We start from the raw sequence: 20872 nt of genomic DNA on the forward strand, positions 1-20872 counted from the left end.
CGGGGAGTATTCCCAGCTTCGTCTGAGGGTTGCCTTTTTGTCTCGGTCTTTTGCAGGAGCCTTCTAGCCCGGAGAGACTGGGAAAGGTTTATGGGGGCCCTTACAGAAAGGGCCTGCGATAGACCGTAACCTTGTGCACATTTTTTTGTAGCGCACTGCACGATTTTGTGGCACGGGTGTAGAAAGCACGCTCCTCTGGCTTTTATATATTCTCCTACTACAGTTAGACGGATATAAAAGGAATGTTCCTAATTTTTAAAAATTGGCTTGATTTCCTCTCCTACCACAGTTAGGGGTGTTTCACACAAGTGTGTGCAGTCCGGAAATAACGCTCCGTGTGTGAGGGTGATCCTCCCTTCTGGACAGTGCACGTCTTGCCGGAGCAAGCAACATTATACTGATTTATCCAAAAACATGAATGAACCTGGATCACACCTCCTCATGCTATGCTTTGATCTAATAACTTCTTCTCAGCGCCATAATTAGTATACCGCCCCCCTTATGTTGCATGCTTATATGAGGCATTAGTACACATTTTGATCAAAAAGCATAATCCCACTCACCACAACAAGGTTGCCTCCTCGAGTGGGAACCTACTCTAAATTTGGTGCGGCACTGCATGGCGACCACCGGCGCCACAGCACTGCACCAGCAGACAGTGGGACTCAGCAGCCAAACAACACCCCTGCTGTTTGGCAATGCCACCCTGGCACTGGGCCCCACCAGCACAGCACCACTGGCCGCCATGTGAACAGGTGTCAAAGCTCACCTTATCATATGCTCTCAGGAACTCCAACTAAGAGCTGGTAGGAATTTTTATGCAGTTTCCTGCTAATTAAAACCACCTTGGTTGAATGGGAGGAGTGCTAACACCAGAGTGCAAAAAAAGGAAAGGATCTATAAAATATCCCAAAACAAGAATGAACCTGGATCACATCGCTGCTTTGATCTAATAACGGCTTCTCAGCGCCATAATAAGTATACAGGCCCCTATGTTGTTCTTGGATATTACACTGATTTATAATGCTGTGTGTCTGTGCAAGACCTTACTGATAGAGGATCATACTGACAGCGTTATTCCACTACCATTCTGTAGCAGTAAGGTCATACAGAGTCACAGAGCATTATAAATCAGTGTAATGCTGTGGGCTCCGAGGATAACGCTCACACATGGAGCTTGATTCCCGCCAATGGACCCGCTCGTCTGACACAGGCCTTAGACAGATGAGAAAAGGGGTGTTCTTAATTTTAAAAAATATAGGCTTAATGTCACTGACACAATTAACTGAGGGCCTCACTATTGTAGTTCCATGTCAGAATGACAAGAAAAGGGTTTTGCCTCCCAAACAATAGCTGTGTCAGCGACACAATTACCTCACGGACTCACTACTGTATTTCTGTGTCACTGGTGCACTACAGGAGGAGGATTGCACCGACCAGAAATGCCTACAGGTCACTCACAGAGAATGGCGGCACACCACGTGATCCAGAATTTATGCATGCAGAGTCACATGGTGCGCCGGCCAATCACAGCCATGCTAATACTAGGCATGACTATGATGGCTTCTAAGTGCCCACAGCTTAAACGCTTGTTGATTGGCTGCTCTCCTTTCAACAAGCTTTATTTAAACTCTGAACACCAAAGATAGGTCATCATTCCCTTACGTCTTAACCAGTGGCACAGATGGGGTATTCTGCCCCTGTGGACTGGTTAGGACAGGTGGAAGTTTTAATGAAATAAGAGAACTGAACATATACACGCCCTCCCTGCCCCCAATAAAGAGGGGCGTGACCCTCAGGACATCGTGTTTTTTTTTCTGTCCTGCGGACAAGACAGGACGGGTGGTCTACGCCTCCATCCCTAGCGGTGGAGAGAGTGGTTTTATTTCCCTTTGGGAGCGCTTTTTCCGCTCCTTCTATGCCGCCTGAAGTCTAAGGCTCCCTTAGTCTCTGGAGCGTTCGGCCTTACCTCGTTCTGAGGATTGAAGCGGCGGTAACGGCGTCCCGCATGTTCTGCTGGGCGCCGCCATCGCACCTGACGTCACTTTTCTCCGGCCGATTGCAGCAGCTTCGGCCGGGTAGTAATTTCTGTGTTTTTTGTTTTTTTTTGCGCCTTTATCAGATTAGGGGGCCCTCTCTGGGGTCCCAGAGGATGTTTTTATATAAGGCTAAGGAAGTAGGCTTTAAAGGTTTACCCTGCCCCTTTAGTGGGCGGAGCTTCTGTTTTGGCGCCCAAACACTCTATTTAAACGTGGTGAGGCTCCAGGTTCAGTCTCCTGGAGCGCAGATGTCTGTCAACCTTGAGATTGTCCGTGTGTGTTGGTTTGCTAGTGCTGTTTACTTGCAATCCTCTGTTATTGCTAATAAGCCTTTTTTCTTTGGCCTTGCTAGGATCTTCTGGGTAAAGATCCTGAAGCTTGCTGCTAAAGGTCTTTTTTTCTTAGAATTTATGCTTAATTCATATCTCTTCTATTTTCAGCCATGTCTTCTACCGGGGACGGTGAGCGAAGTGCACTGGCAAGAGACGCCCACCGGTGCCCACCCTGTAGGGCCAAGACACTCCCCCAGCAGGAGCCGACGGTCCACGACGTTGTCGATTGGGTAAAGGGCTATATGGAGACCAATATGAACCGAGTGAGAGCTTCCATAGAAGAGTTAAAACATACCCTGGTTTCTAAACGCCGTCGTCCCTCCTCTCCCCATCGGGCGATGGAGGTATCGGGGATTCAGGATGCGAGAGACAGTTCAGCCTCTTCCTCCTCTGAGAAGGAGGACGGTTTTTCGTATTTTTTTTCCGCCGGAAAAAAGCCCAGCGGCTACTAAGATCCATCCGGTCGGGGGACCAGGACATTGATCCGGGGGAAGCCTTATCTACTGCCTCTAAGGGGCCTAGGGCCTTTAAGGTAGATAGTTCTCTCCTGTCTCTGATGAAGACGGAATGGAGAAAGCCGGAGAAAGGTCCAGTGTTGACCAAAAGATTTAAGGCAGTATTTACGGTCAAAGAGGATCAGGTATCTTCCTGGGGGCCTGTCCCAAAAGTGGACATGGCGATTTCGAAACTATCAAGAAGAACTCTAATCCCATCAGACGACGGGTCAAGTTTGCAAGATCCAATGGATCGGAAGGCGGATTGCGCCCTTAGACGCGCTTATTCCTCGGCCTCCGCCTCAGTCACGATTTCTTCTTCTGAAGTGGCGAATTTCCTAAAGACAAGATTCGCTCAGATTCAATCTGACCTAGACCAGGGGGTCTCTAGGGACGACATTCTGGCCTCATGTAAAACGGCCAGCCTTGCCATAGACTTCCTGTGTGACGCAGCTCCACAACAGTTGAAGCTGGCATCTAAGTCCATGGCTCTCTCAACCCCGGGCAGGCGTCCGCTTTGGTTGAAACCATGGAAGGCCGATACGACCTCGAAGCACAATCTTTGTGCCATGGCATACGAACCTGGCAAACTCTTTGGTGCAGAGCTTGACCAAATAATGGAAGGGCTGTCGGACAAGAAGGGCAAGTCCCTTCCCCAGCAGTCCTTTCGTGGTCGGGGCAAAAGGTTTGGTTCCAGGTCGGAACCTCAACCCAGAGCCCAGAGGGATTGGGACTCCCGTAGAGGAGGAAAATCCTTTCGGGGTTCTAGACCCCCCAAGAAGTCCTCGGCACTCTGATTGCGGGCCTCCCCGAGGCTCTTGGTATTTAGCCGGTCTAACTGGAAATCCCAGGCCCCCTTCTCCCCACATTCCCGTAGGCGGTCGCCTACAGCATTTTCTACCTTGTTGGCAGGATCATATCCAGGACAGTTGGGTCCTGCGCATAATTTCTCAGGGCTACCTTGTGGACTTGAGCAGTCCGCCTCCGGACAAGTTCGTCCAAACAAGGCTTCTTCCCAGCAACAAGCAAGAGATTCTAGAGAATTACGTGCTAGAATACTTTCAGAAGGGGGCCTTAGAAGAGGTGCCTCTCCAAGAGAGGGGAACAGGTATCTACTCTCCAGTTTTTCTGGTATCCAAGAATACCGGAGGTTGGAGGATGATTAGAGATTTGAGGTTCTTCAACAGTTTCATAAAACAAAAGAAGTTCCGTATGGAAACTATCCAGTCGGTGACCAATCTTCTTTTGCCGGGAGATTTCTTGGCAACCTTAGACCTCAAGGATGCTTATCTCCATATTCCCATCCATCCTGGGTCCAGAAGATTCTTAAGGATCGCGGTAAACTTCGGGGGGGGGGGGGGGGGGGGGTCCTAAGACATTTTCAGTTTGTAGCCCTCCCGTTTGGGCTTTCTTCAGCCCCACACACTTTCACCAAAGTGGTGGTCTCTGTGGTGGCCGCTCTAAGGCTTCAGGGCCTGAGTATAGTTCCATACCTGGACGACTGGCTCCTCAGAGCTCCTTCCCAAGCAATCCTGTCCCAACACATCCAACAGGCTGTTACATTCCTGCATCAGTTGGGATGGATAATCAATTGGGACAAATCCCAACTTCAACCAGCCACCTTGGTAAGGTTCCTGAGGTTCATGGTGGATTCAGTCAGGATGACTATTCATCTCACTCCCGAAAGAAGGCAATCTGTGCAAATAACAGCCCGTTCTCTCTCTGTACCAAAACAGGTAACGATTCGAACATGGATGAAGATGTTGGGACTAATGTCTTCAACCGCAGAAGCGGTACCTTGGACATTATGACATCTACGTCCGCTCCAGTCGGAAGTACTAGCCAAGTGGAATCACAGTCCAGTGGGTCTCAATTCCGTGCTCTCCCTGCCTTACAAAGTCCGATCCTCTCTATGGTGGTGGTCCCACCTCGAGGACGGCAAGTCCCTGATCCAGCCCTCTTGGATCATTCTTACTTCAGACGCATCCCTAGTAGGCTGGGGTGCGCATCTTCAGGACAAGACAGTCCAGGGAACTTGGACACCTCAGGAGAGGTTATTGTCATCGAATCTCCTGGAGATCAGAGCGATCAGACTAGCTCTTTTTCATTTTGCTCCCTCCATTCGAGGGAAGGCCGTGAAGATACAATCAGACAGCATGACCGCTGTACTATATATCAACAAGCAGGGAGGCACGAGGTCACAAAGTCTCCTGAGAGAGAAAGGGGTGATACTGGATTGGGCAGAAATGAACCTCACCCACTTGTCAGCCGTTCACATCCGCGGAGTTCACAATGTGATTGCACACCGCCTGAGCCGAGGTCTTTCAACCGTAGAATGGTCACTTCATCCAGAGGTCTTCAAGGAGATAACGCTCAGGTGGGGCATACCAGAGATCGATCTCATGGCAATGAGGTTCAACACCAAGGTGGAGAGGTATTGCTCCCTTTTACAGGGAGGACAACCCGGTGGCTATAGATGCTCTGTCAATCCCATGGAGGTTCAGGCTTGCCTACATCTTCCCTCCAATTTCCTTGATACCAAGGGTCTTGATGAAAATCAGGCAGGACCAAGCGTCAGTCATCGCCATTATCCCATACTGGCCGAAAAGAGCTTGGTTTACCCAACTCTTACAGATGAGTCGGGGCCAATTTCTGAGGCTTCCCCCAGAGAGAGTACTGGTGTCTGGGGACACCCAGATCTCCTCAAATCTTCTTCAAATGTTCAACCTGACGGCCTGGAGGTTGATCAGTCCCTTCCAAGGATAGAAGGGCTATCAGGGTCTGTCTTGAGAACCTTAGAGCACTCGAGATCAGAAGCTACCAATAAGGCCTACTCCAGAATCTGGAAGATTTTTTCATCCTGGTGTACTAGGCATCAGCAAACATCCGCTGAAGCTTCCATCCCGATAATTCTCCAATTTCTACAAGACTGTCTGGACAAGGGGCTATCACCCGCTACCCTTAAAGTGCAGATTTCAGCAATCTCTGCTTGTCTCAACAGAGCTGTTTCTCAAGACCCCCTTATCAAGAGATTCCTGAAGGGAGCCTCAAGATTAAAGCCTACAGTAATCAGACCTATCCCTGTTTGGGATTTATCGGTCGTGCTCAGGGGGTTATCATCTCCCCACTTTGAGCCCCTAGAGGAGGCGGGATTCAAGTTCCTGACCTGGAAGATCACCTTCTTGTTGGCTGTTACCTCTGCAAAGCGAGTTGGGGAACTCCAGGGTTTTTCTGCCTTTGAGCCTTATACAAAGTTCCTGCAGGATCGGGTACTTCTCAAATTTTTGCCTACTTTCATTCCAAAGGTTCCTTCCTTTGACAATATCAACCAGGTGATCTCCCTGCCAACTTTGGCTTCACCCCCTCCTCTGAGGAAAGAGGGCTCTATACCCTCGACATTTCGAGATGTCTTAGGATTTACCTGGAACGCTCCAAGGTATTTAGGAAGGATGAAAACCTCCTTATCCTGTGAACCCTTTGGAATGATATGGATTTCTGCACAAATTGGTCATAAAATGTGATCTGATCTTCATCTAAGTCACAACAATAGACAATCACAGTCTGCTTAAACTAATAACACATAAAGAATTAAATGTTACCATGTTTATATTGAACACACAATGTAAACATTCACAGTGTAGGTGGAAAAAGTATGTGAACCCTTGGATTTAATAACTGGTTGAACCTCCTTTGGCAGCAATGACTTCAACCAAACGTTTCCTGTAGTTGCAGATCAGACGTGCACAACGGTCAGGAGTAATTCTTGACCATTCCTCTTTACAGAACTGTTTCAGTTCAGCAATATTCTTGGGATGTCTGGTGTGAATCGCTTTCTTGAGGTCATGCCACAGCATCTCAATCGGGTTGAGGTCAGGACCCTGACTGGGCCACTCCAGAAGGCGTATTTTCTTCTGTTTAAGCCATTCTGTTGTTGATTTAATTCTATGCTTTGGGTGGTTGTCCTGTTGCAACATCCATCTTCTGTCGAGCTTCAGCTGGTGGACAGATGACCTTAAGTTCTCCTGCAAAATGTCTTGATAAACTTGGGAATTCATTTTTCCTTTGATGATAGCAATCCGTCCAGGCCCTGACGCAGCAAAGCAGCCCCAAACCATGATGCCCCCACCACCATACTTCACAGTTGGGATGAGGTTTTGATGTTGGTGTGCTGTGCCTCTTTTTCTCCAGACATAGTGTTGTGTGTTTCTTCCAAACAACTCAACTTTGCTTTCATCTGTCCACAGAATATTTTGCCAGTACTGCTGTGGAACATCCAGGTGCTATTGTGCAAACTGTAAACGTGCAGCAATGTTTTTTTGGACAGCAGTGGCTTCCTCTGTGGTATCCTCCCATGAAATCCATTCTTGTTTAGTGTTTTACGTATCGTAGATTCGCTAACAGGGATGTTAGCATATGCCAGAGACTTTTGTAAGTCTTTAGCTGACACTCTAGGATTCTTCTTCACCTCATTGAGCAGTCTGCGCTGTGCTCTTGCTGTCATCTTTACAGGACGGCCACTCCTAGGGAGAGTAGCAGCAGTGCTAAACTTTTTTCTATTTATAGACAATTTGTCTTACCGTGGACTGATGAACAGAAAGGCTTTTGGAGATACTTTTTATAACCCTTTCCAGCTTTATGCCAGTCAACAATCGTAGGTCTTCTGAGAGCTCTTTTGTGCGAGGCATCATTCACATCAGGCAATGCTTCTTGTGAAAAGCAAACCCAGAACTGGTGTGTGTTTTTTATAGGGCAGGACAGCTGTAACCAACACCTCCAATCTCATCTCATTGATTGGACTCCAGTTGGCTGACACCTCAATCCAATTAGCTCTTGGAGATGTCATTAGTCTAGGGGTTCACATACTTTTTCCACCTGCACTGTGAATGTTTACATGGTGTGTTCAATAAAAACATGGTAACAGTTAATTCTTTGTGTGTTATTAGTTTAAGCAGACTGTGATTGTCTATTGTTGTGACTTAGATCAAGATCAGATTTTATGACCAATTTGTGCAGAAATCCATATCATTCCAAAGGGTTCACATACTTTTTCTTGCAACTGTATTCCTCATTTGGCCGGACAGTGTTGTCTTCCGCCAGGCATGAGGACCCTCCCATGGGGGTTTCTACTTGCTAAATCCCCATCTGTGCCACTGGTTAGGACGTAAGGGAATCGTTAATTTCTAACGATAATTTGTTTTCCCTTAGTCCTAACAGTGGCACACAAATTTCCCCCCTTTTTTAGTTTTATCGTAATTGTGGTTATTTTTGTCCACTTGTAATTACGCGATGTTCTGAGGGTCACGCCCCTCTTTATTGGGGGCAGGGAGGGCGTGTATATGTTCAGTTCTTTTATTTCATTAAAACTTCCACCTGTCCTAACCAGTCCACAGAGGCAGAATACCCCATCTGTGCCACTGTTAGGACTAAGGGAAAACATTATCGTTAGAAATTAACGAATATGAGTGGTGGAGTCCAACTAAAGAGGCCATGGGGCTACAGTGACCTTACCAAGAACACCACATACACATCACACAGCGACCTCTGCTACATACACGTCACACAGAGATCTGCTACATACACATCACACAGAGACAGCTCTACTACATACACGTCATACAGAGACAGCTCTACTACATACACGTCATACAGAGACAGCTCTACTACATACACGTCATACAGAGACAGCTCTGCTACATACACGTCACACAGAGAGATCTGCTACATACACATCACACAGAGATCTGCTACATACACATCACACGGAGACAGCTCTACTACATACACGTCATACAGAGATAGCTCTGCTACATACACGTCACACAGCGACCTCTGCTACATACACATCACACAGAGACAGCTCCTCTACATACACATCACACAGAGACAGCTCTGCTACATACACATCACACAGAGACAGCTCTGCTACATACACATCACACAGAGACAGCTCTGCTACATACACATCACACAGAGACATCTGCTACATACACATCACACAGAGACATCTGCTACATACACGTCACACAGAGACGGCTCTGCTACATACACATCACACAGAGAGATCTGCTACATACACATCACACAGAGAGATCTGCTACATACACATCACACAGAGAGATCTGCTACATACACATCACACAGAGAGATCTGCTACATACACATCACACAGAGATCTGCTACATACACATCACACAGAGATCTGCTACATACACATCACACAGAGATCTGCTACATACACATCACACAGAGATCTGCTACATACACATCACACAGAGACAGCTCTGCTACATACACATCACACAGAGACAGCTCTGCTACATACACATCACACAGAGACAGCTCTGCTACATACACATCACACAGAGACAGCTCTGCTACATACACATCACACAGAGACAGCTCTGCTACATAAACATCACACAGAGACAGCCCTGCTACATACACGTCACACAGAGACAGCTCCGCTACATACACGTCACACAGAGACAGCTCCGCTACATACACGTCACACAGAGACAGCTCCGCTACATACACGTCACACAGAGACAGCTCCGCTACATACACGTCACACAGAGACAGCTCCGCTACATACACATCACACAGAGACAGCTCCGCTACATACACATCACACAGAGACAGCTCCGCTACATACACATCACACAGAGACAGCCCCGCTACATACACATCACACAGAGACAGCTCCGCTACATACACATCACACAGAGACAGCTCCGCTACATACACATCACACAGAGACAGCTCCGCTACATACACATCACACAGAGACAGCTCCGCTACATACACATCACACAGAGACAGCTCCGCTACATACACATCACACAGAGACAGCTCCGCTACATACACATCACACAGAGACAGCTCCGCTACATACACATCACACAGAGACAGCTCCGCTACATACACGTCACACAGACAGTGCCGCTACATACACGTCACACAGACAGCTCCACTACACACACACTCTATAACTACACATTGAGGATATAAGCATATTATAGCAGAGCTTGGTCATGTGACCCTCCGACACCGCCCACACTTGGTCACATGACCATTACATCATCACAGGTCCTTTACCTCATCCAACAGCACAGCCCAGAGCCTGACTCCTCCCACACATGGTCACACGGTCATGACATCATGAAAGGTCCTTTAGCCCACTAGTCTCCCCCATCCATGTAGTGTCCAGCGGTGCAGATGGAGGTATGTGTACAGTCACCGCCATCGTCTGTCAGGATTACTGGGGCAGGTAATCAGTCAGTGAGGACAGAATCCGCCTTCTCAGGACTGGAGGAAGTTTGTCCTGGACGGTGACCTGTAGTTTCCAGCTACAGAGGTGGGTCTTTCCTGAACTCGCTGAGTAGAAGTTGGGGTTAACCCTTTTAGGATCAAACCAATTGGGACGGTTTCTTTTCTTCCCCTCCTTACATAAGCAGTAATGGGGTCATTTATCAAACTGGTGTAAAGTAGAACTGACTTAGTTGCCCATAGCAACCAATCAGATTCCACCTTTCATTTTTTACAGCTCCTTTGGAAAATGAAAGGTGGAATCTGACTGGTTGCTATGGGCAGCTAAGCCAGTTCTACTTTACACTAGTTTAATAAATCTCCCCCAAAGTCTTTTACTTTTTGGTTGTCGGAGCCGTACAGGTTTTTGGGGGGACAAGATGTATTTATTTTTTTAATGACGCCATTTAACCCCTTAAGGACCGGTCTTATTTTCACCTTATGGACCAGGCCATTTTTTGCAAATCTGACCAGTGTCGCTTTATGTGGTGATAACTTTAAAACGCTTTTACTTATCCAGGCCATTCTGAGATTGTTTTTTCGTCACATATTGTACTTCATGACACTGGTAAAATGGAGTCAAAAAAATTCATTTTTATTTCTAAAATTAGCAAATTTCCAAGTTTCAATTTCTCTACTTCTATAATACATAAAGTACCAAAAATAACAATTAAATAAATATTTTATTGAATCAGACATGATTAAAAACACACATACAATTGATGCCAAGGACAGGGTAGGGGGAACAGGGAAGGAGAAAACAAGCGCCACCCTGGATGAACACACAGGTCTCACAGTACATACAGAAATGATAATAGGGTCATGAGAGAGATATGTATATAAAGTACAATGACCAACTCATGGATCCGATGTAGCAAGATATATATTAGATAGTGTGAGGTAAGTATAGATCAATGGGAAAACCAACCATGGCTGTGGTGCATGGTGTGCTGACCAAAATAATAATACAGAAATTGTGTAAAGTCAGCAAAACAATAAATAAAAGACAAGTGAGGAATCTCAGCATCGGCAGCACAGAGCCGTGGGAGGGAGACTATGATCGTACATAGACGACGTCTTCATGATCTGGCAGGGAACGGAGGAACAACTATATAGTTTTTTCAAGCTACTTAACACCAATTCTAGAAATATAAAACTAACCTACACACATCATAGGTGTAAGGTGGACTTTCTGGATGTATCCATATTTAGGGACAATGGTGGACATCTGAGGACTGATGTTTTCCGCAAGGAGACATCCGTTAATGCCTACCTGCATGCAACCTCTCTACATCCTAAAAACACCATTTCCGCAATTCCCATTGGCCAATTTTTACGCATTCGTCGGATATGTTCCGACGATGCGACTTTTGAAAAACAAGCCAGTGACCTGAGGGATCGGTTCCTTAGGAGAGGCTATAGCCACCGATCCATCAAAAAGGCCTACTGGCGGGCCAAGACCCAGGGACAGGTCCAACTTTTACAAACTAAGAGAGACAGGATATCCGATAATAAGATCCGATTCATAAGCAAATATCACTCTTATTGGGATGAGATGAGGAACTGTCTAGCCTCACATTGGTCGATTCTATTGACAGATCCGGTTTTGGAAAAACTGTTACCACCACGACCTCTGGTCACAGCACGTAGGGCTAACACCCTGCGGGATAATTTGGTCAGAGGTTATCTTCAACCAGCTCTCTCCCCTCTTTTTCCAGGACAGGGTAATCCCAAGACTGGTTTCAGACCATGCAGCAGATGTGCCGCATGTCCCAATATGGAGCGTGCTTTTGATTTTGTGGATTCTGCTGGTACCAGGACATTCAAGATTAACCAATCCCTCACGTGCTCCAGCACACGAGTGGTATATTATGCCCAGTGCCCTTGCCCCAAGATCTATGTAGGTCTAACAACACGAGAGCTTAGGGTCCGTGTGAGGGAGCACGTGAGGGATATCTTGAATGCACAGGAGTTGAAAGAGGCTGAAGTCCTCAAACCTATTGCGAGGCACTTTAAGGAGTTTCATTCGTGCAACCCGAAGCTCCTTAGGGTGAAGGGGATTGATTGTATCCAGGTGGACTTACGTGCGGGAAGTGTATCCAAGAGGCTGGCTCAACGTGAGAGCCGCTGGATTTGGACCCTAGGGACGTTACGTCCCAGGGGCCTTAATGACAATCTGGGCTTCTCTGCTTTTTTGTAAACCGCTGGGCCCACAACTGTGGACTCTCTTATTTCTTTTAACAGCAGGTGTGTTACTAATTTACAATTTTTGCTGACATTTTGTACTCTTGTCTTCTTTTTCAGCACTTTATTATTCCTTTCGCAGGGACGTCACTCTCTTCATTTTCTCATTTTTTGATCTGAGATAGTACTGGATTTTCCTCTCTTGGCTGTTAATCACTATTGGAGTTTTTGCAGCGATGTTGATAAATGTATTGACGGACTCCCTTGTCATTATATTGCCATTAAGTATGGTGATAGATTGCTACAGTGTGTTTGATGTATCATCAATTATTATTCTATTATTCTTTTTTTCTTCTTCTCTTTCTTCTCATTTATCACCTGTCATCATCACTCCACATGTCCTATTTTTTTTATTTTTTTTTCACTGCACGTCACTTTATTATATTACACATTATATATACTTCATGGTGTTCATCATCGTCAGTAACACCAATATACACTTCTGGAGCATTAATTGCATATCTAAATTCACCACCATGATTCCTTGATGCCTATATTCCATGGCTTCATATTATTACTTATTCACTATTGCATTCTGCGTAATGCAATGGGGTCTACTGCTATTGGCCATGTTAACTATGCATCATTGATCTATCTAATGTCACCGTTCTAGTTTGCATTTTCTTATTTCTATTTTTCATTTCTTCATTATTTATTATTTTTATTGTTTATTTATTCATTTTCCATTTTTCATTCATCATTTATCTATTATCATTTTTTATTACTTTTCATCATCATTCTTTATTTATTCACATATTATTATTATGTCTTCATCGTCTGCTTTTTGCACTTTTTTATGTTTTCATTATCATCATTGATCCATTGAATTATTGGCTAATATGTATGACTGTGGGTAGATTACTCAATTTGCCATCTATCCACCATTTGATCATGCATTTGTGGCCTCTTTGGAGGGAATGCGTACACATAAAAAAATTCCTTTATACTTATTTACACGCACTTTTGCACTTTTTTAGTTCATATTCATATTGAGTCACGGCATGGATATCATGCGGTCTGTCACTCTATTATTATTATTATTATTTTTTCCTTTTATAAAAGAATTTCTTTGCTACTTGTTGCGATCATGGCTTGGATTTATATATTTTTAATCATAATTTGTTTCTGGTTTCATGTTTCTATTTCAAAATCATGGTCTGTAATTATCTCGATCATTGTATTTCGGTTGCTATCTATTATTTTTTACATCGTTATTATTATGCATTCATTTTAAATGATCTTATTTATATGCTGTGTAATTATGAGAATTTTGATATCACATGATGAGTAGATGTTCGGCTTTTTAGCATGGATACATTTGCTGGGGTAATGCATGTATTGTTTGGCCCCCTTTTTCATTTATCTATTCTACTGCTGAGAATTACATCTTGATATACTGACGTCCTGCTCCTCCTCCCCTTCTGTGATGTGTGCGCGCGCGTCATTCGATGCTGCCTCCGGCGCCTCACGCCCGAGCGTCCTCACGCCGATGCCGCCCGATCAGGTGACTTCATCACGTGATGTGGGCGTGCCGACGGGACGCCGGCCGTGGGGTTGCCGGATGTTTCAGTAATCGATTTGCGTGTGCCAGGCCATCAACACACCTGGGGACGAGTAAGTGCTACTTTTTCCATTGGTCCAAGGAGACTTTAAATATCTGGTTCACAGTGATGGCGTTACCCCCTGATGAAGGCACGCCGAAACGCGCGTTGGGGTAGCGCCATCCTGGTTCTCTTGTCCACACTTGGTCCACCTTTGGTAAGTTTTAGATCATAGTCTCCCTCCCACGGCTCTGTGCTGCCGATGCTGAGATTCCTCACTTGTCTTTTATTTATTGTTTTGCTGACTTTACACAATTTCTGTATTATTATTTTGGTCAGCACACCATGCACCACAGCCATGGTTGGTTTTCCCATTGATCTATACTTACCTCACACTATCTAATATATATCTTGCTACATCGGATCCATGAGTTGGTCATTGTACTTTATATACATATCTCTCTCATGACCCTATTATCATTTCTGTATGTACTGTGAGACCTGTGTGTTCATCCAGGGTGGCGCTTGTTTTCTCCTTCCCTGTTCCCCCTACCCTGTCCTTGGCATCAATTGTATGTGCGTTTTTAATCATGTCTTTGATTCAATAAAATATTTATTTAATTGTTATTTTTGGTACTTTGAGCTTTTTTCCTTTTCCCTTTGTTATTGTACTCGGAGCTTGTACCGAGTTACCTCGTTTCGGATGTTACAGCACGTTTATACTGTGTAGGCACTGTCCTCCTTGTGTTTCTGGGATATCCGAGGTCTTTTTTCTTTTTTCTATAATACATAGTAATATCTACAAGAATAGTTATTACTTTACATTCCCCATATGTCTACTTCATGTTTGTATCATTTTGGGAATGACATTTTATTTTTTGGGGACGTTAGAAGTCCTAGAAGTTTAGAAGCAAATCTTGAAATTTTTTAGAAATTTTCAAAAACCCACTTTTTAAGGACCAGTTCAGGTCTGCAGTCACTTTGCGAGGCTCACATAATAGAAACCACCCAAAAATGACCCCATTCTAGAAACTACACCCTCAAGGTATTCAAAACTGATTTTACAAACTTTGTTAACCCTTTAGGTGTTCCACAAGAATTAATGGAAAATAGAGATACAATTTCTAAATTTCACTTTTTTGGCAGATTTTCCAGTTACAAAGCAAGGGTTAACAGCCAAACAAAACTCAATATTTATGGCCCTGATTCTGTAGTTTACAGAAACACCTCATATGTGGTCGTAAACTGCTGTACGGGCACACGGCAGGGCGCAGAAGGAAAGGATTGCAATACGGTTTTTGGAAGGCAGATTTTGCTGGACAGTTTCTTTGACACCATGTCCCATTTGAAGCCCCCCTGATGCACCCCTAGAGTAGAAACGCCAAAAAAGTGACCCAATTTTAGAAACTACGGGATAGGGTGGCAGTTTTGTTGGTACTATTTTAGGGTACATATGATTTTTTGTTGCTCTATATTACACTTTTTGAGATGCAAGGTTACAAGAAATAGCTGTTTTGGCACCGTTTTTATTTTTTGTTATTTACAACATTCATCTGACAGGTTAGATCATGTGGTATTTTTATAGAGCAGGTTGTCACGGACACGACAATACCAAATATGACTACTTTTTTGGGTTGTTTATTTCAGTTTTACATAACAAAGCATTTTTTTTAAAATGATTCTTTAGTGTCTCCACATTCTGAAAGCCATAGTTTTATTTATTATTTGGGCGACTGTCTTGTTTAGGGGCTCATTTTTTTCGGGATGATTTGCACTATTTTTGGGTGTGTATGACTTTTTTATTGCTTGCTATTACACTTTTTGTGATGTAAGGTGACAAAAAATGGCTTTTTTTAAACTTTTTTTTTACGATGTTCATCTGAGGGGTTAGCTCATGTGAGATTTTTATAGAGCATGTTATTACGGACGCAGCGATTACCTAATATGTATACTTTTTTAGTTTACTAAAGTTTTACACAATAACAGCTTTTTTAAAGCAAAAAAATGATATATTTTTTTTTTGGCCGATTGTCTTGCGTAGGGGCTCATTTTTGATGAGGTGACGGTTAGATTGGCACTATTTTGATGGGCATACGCATTTTTGATCGCTTGCTGTTGTACTTTTAGTGATGTAAGGTGACAAAAAAATTGTTTATTTAGCAGTTTTTATTTTTTACGGTGTTCATCTGAGGGGTTAGGTAATGTGATATGTTTATAGAGCCAGTCTATACGGACGCGGCGATACCTAATATGTCAACTTTTACCTTTTTTTTTGTTTCCCAAATATTTTTTTACTTTATTTGGGGGAAATGTCTTTTTTTTTTTTTTACTTTATTTTTTCAACTTTTTTTCCCACTTTATATTTTGTCCCACTTTGGGACTTCAACTTTTGGGGGTCTAATCCCCTTTACAATGCAGTCCAATACTTCAGTATTGGAATGCATTGGCTGTATGAGTAATACAATGTGTATTACTCATACAGCTTCCTGTCTGTGAGATCCAGGGGGCTGAATCTCACAGGCTCGTCACCAGAAGGCAGCGCCGATGCCTAAGGAAGGCCTCGTGCTGCCTTCCATGCCATCGGGTCCCCCTTATAGCCGCACGGGGACCCGATGGCACCCGATGGCACATGATCCATCACCGTGGTGATGGACCATGTGATTGGACCATGTGATCTGACGTCACCACAGGTCCTTTAGCCGGCAGTTCATGATTAAAGAAGTAAGAAGAGACCGGCAGCTACGCGATCAAGAGGAGAAGGTGAGTTAATTATTTTTTTATTTTTAACCCTCAATTGACCACCTACTAAGCATTGTGTATTAAAGAATGCTATTTTCCCTTATAACCATGTTATAAGGGAAAATAATTACATCTACACAACCTTGAACCCAAACCTGGACTTCAGTGAAGAAGTTCGGGTCTGGGTACCACAGTCAGTTTTTTATCACGCGCGTGCAAAACGCATTGCACCCGCGCGATAAAAACTGAACAACTGAACAACAGAACGCAATCGCAGTCAAAACTGACTGCAATGGGGTACCTACTCGTGCGGGTTTGCCGCAATGCATCCGGACCTTATCCGGACACACTCGTGTGAACTCAGCCTAAGAGTGCAAAATGCCTCCCAGAGTTAGCATGTAGGTAGTAATGTAAGCAGCAGTAGCAGCACCACAGTTCTCCCTCGCTGCCGATAAGTTCCACATTATTATTGAGGTCAACAAGGTAGCCATGGTGATGGAGGTAGGGGCAGTGGTTGTGACAGTGGCACTCAGACCAAATACAGAGGAGGGAATTGGGAGGAGGGTCAATGATCTGAGGATGACTTATTAGGCTCCATTCAGACGTCTGTAACGCATTTTGTGGACCGCACATTGCCGGCACTTAGAATATGCCTATTCTTGTCCGCAATTGCGGACAAGAATAGGACATGTTCTATTTTTTTCGGGAACGAAATTGCGGATCCTGAAGTGCCCCATAGAAATGAATGGGTCCGCAATTCCGTTCCGCAAAATGCGGAATGAAATTGTGGACGTGTAAATGGACCCTTACAGTCTGATAAAAGTGATGGAGACAGGACTTTGATGATAATTGTGTGTTGTACAGGAACTAGGAGCTGGATCGGGATGATTAAGAGGAGACATCAGATGAGGAGGGTGGTGGCTGTAGCAGCAATAAAGAGCAGAGGTAACGGAAGGCCAAAACCTCCAAGAGGAGTGACGGGGGCAGATCTCCTGGTCAGCTCAGGACCTGGTGATACTTCTGATTCTGTGAGCAAAGGCACAAGACGTGTCAGGCTTATGCCAAGCTCGGCTGCTTCTAGATCTGTGCAAGTATCTCCTGTAATGCAAGTTTATCTCCATCAGGCCAGCACAAAAAAACACAGATCTGCAGGATTAACCCCTTCCTGACCAGCACTGTAATAATACCGCGCTGCGGGAAGTGACATCCTAACCAGCGGCGTAGTACTATGGCGCGCTGATCGGGTGGGTGTAGGAGCTGCGCCCGCCCTATCAGCTACAGGGGACCGGCTGTTCCCATTAGCCGGACCCCTGCTGTATGCGCCGGCGCATTAACCCTCACTATGCCGCTGTCAGTGCTGACCGCAGGGTGTGTAGAGGGAGGGAGCTACCTCCCCTTCCCCATCGGGTCCCTGCACTGCTATGACAGGGACCCGATGGCAGGAAAGGCTTCCACAGGCATCGGGGCTGCCTTCCATGTAAGTCTGTGAGATCCAGCCTCCTGGATCTCACAGGCAGAAAGGCTGTAAATGTATTACAGTGAGTAATAAACTTTTATACACTGCATTACAAGTAATACACTGCATTACAAGTATTGTAATGCATTGTACAGGGTATCAGACCCCAAAAAGTTGTGGGGGGAAACAAAAAGTAAAAAATACGTGAAAATAAAGTTTTGTATAATAAAAAAATATAAAAGTTTCAATAAAAAAAGCGTTCTTTTCCCATAATTAAGTATAAAAAAAAAATTGGAAAAAAAGAAAAGTATACATATAAGCTATTGCTGCGTCCGTATCGACCGCCTCTATAAAAATATCACATGATTCACCCTGTCACTAAAAGAAAAAACAAAAACAAACCAGTGCCAAAAAGTGTAATACCAAGCGATCAAAAAGACGTATTTAGCCCAAAATGGTACCAATCAAACAGTCATCTCATCCCGCCAAAAATATGACCCTACCTAAGACAATGGCCCAAAAAAGAAAAAAATATGGCTCTCAGAAAATGGCAACACAAAAATAAGATTTAATTCTGTTCAAAAATGCATTTACTGTTTAAAACTTACCTAATGTGTCTATCATTTTTATTTTTGTTAAGTTTTACACAGTAAATGCATTTTTGAACAGAATTAAATCTTGTTTTTATGCTACCATTTTCTGACTGCCCTATTTTTTTAATTTTTCTGGCGATTGTCTTAGGTAGGGTCTCATTTTTTGTGGGAAGAGATGGAGGTTTGATTGGTATCATTTTGCGGTACATAAGATTTTTTGATCGCTTGGTATTACACATTTTGTGAGGCAAGGTGACAAAAAATGGATGTTTTGGCATATAATGTTATATTTTTATAGAGCAGGTTGTTACGGACATACCTAATGTGTCTATCATTTTTATTTTTGTTATGTCCGTAACAACCTGCTCTATAAAAATATAACATTATATGCCCCCTCAGGTGAATGCTGTAAAAAAAGAAATATGCCAAAACAGCCATTTTTTGTCACCTTACCTCACAAAATGTGTAATACCAAGCGATCAAAAAATCTTATGTACCGCAAAATGGTACCAATCAAACCTCCATCTCTTCCCACAAAAAATGAGACCCTACCTAAGACAATCGCCAGAAAAATATAAAAAAAATAGGGCAGTCAGAAAATGGTAGCACAAAAACAAGATTTAATTCTGTTCAAAAATGCATTTACTGTGTAAAAATTAACAAAAATAAAAAGACATATTGAGTATCGTGCATCCGTAACAATCTGCTCTATAAAAATATAACAATATATGCCCCCTCAGGTGAATACTGTAAAAAAAAAATTTTTCTAATTATGCCAAAACAGCCTTTTTTTCACCTTGCTTCACAAAGTGTAATACCAAGGGATCAAAAAGTATTTTGTACCCTAAAATGGTGCCAACGAAAATGTCACCTCATCCCGCAAAAATGAGCCCCCACATAAGTCAATCACTCAAAAAATAAAAACCAATGACGCCCATAAACCAATCCATCAAAATCTGCACTGCGAAAGCCATATGGCACTCCTTCCGTTCTGAGTCCTGCCATGTGCCCCCACAACAGTTTACCACCACATATGGGGTGATTCCGTATTCAGGAGAAAATATGAAACAAATTTTGGGTGCTTTTTCTCCTGTTACCCCTTGTGAAAATGAAAATTTTGGGGCTAAAGCAACATTTTATTTATTAAAACTTTTCATTTTCACAGCCAAGTGTTTTCAAATTCCTTAAAACGCTTAGGGGGTCAATATGCTCAGTACCCCCCTTAATATATTCTTTGAAGAGTGTGGTTTCCAAAATGGGGTCACTTTTTGAGGGTTTCCACTGTAGGGGTACGTCAGGGCCTCTTCAAATACAAAATGGTGCCCAAAAACAATTCCAGCAAAATCTGCCTCCAAAATCCATATGGCGCTCCTTTCCTTCTGACCACTGCCACATGCCCATAGAGCAGTTTACCACCACATATGGCGTATTTCTGTAAACTACAGAATCAGAGTAATGCATATTGAGGTTTAGTTTGCTGTTGACCCTTGCTGTGTTGCAAGAAAAAATTGATTAACATGAAATATATGCATTAAACAATTAACTCTTGAAATTTCGCCTCCATTTTCCTTTAATTCTCGTGGAACACCTAAAGTATTAACTAAGTTTATTACATCAGTTTTGAATAATTTGAGAGGTCTAGTTTCTAAAATGGGGTCATTTATGGGTGGTTTCTGCAACGGGCCGGTCCGGAGCCAGGGGTCTCTTCTACAGGTGTTATGTGAGTTTTTAGAGTTTGTCGTGACGCCAGTTGCATTTCAGCAACGAGGGATTAGATCCCCCTATGTAGAAGGTGATTGTGGGACCCAGGTGTAGGATTGCCAGAGTGGTGTAAGAGTTGCCTATAGTGTCCCTTTAGGTGCGGCTTTTGCACTTGTCACAGTGCTCCTACCTGGATTTCCGGAACCCCAGGCGTCGCCCGAAGCAGTGATAAAAGGGTCAACAGTTGAGGAATTTGGTAGAAGAAATGGAATCCAGACTTGTATTAAAGTAGTTAACAGCTTTACATGGCAAACTTTCATCAGGAAACAATCTTCCAACTTTCTCTTGGTTATCAGCAGACTTGGGCTTAACCTCTGGCAGGCAAACACAATCAGCTCTGCTACATCTGTACTCTTTCAGCACTGCTA

Source organism: Bufo bufo, chromosome 6, assembly GCF_905171765.1.
Source record: "Bufo bufo chromosome 6, aBufBuf1.1, whole genome shotgun sequence".
NCBI classification, from domain to species: Eukaryota; Metazoa; Chordata; class Amphibia; order Anura; family Bufonidae; genus Bufo; species Bufo bufo.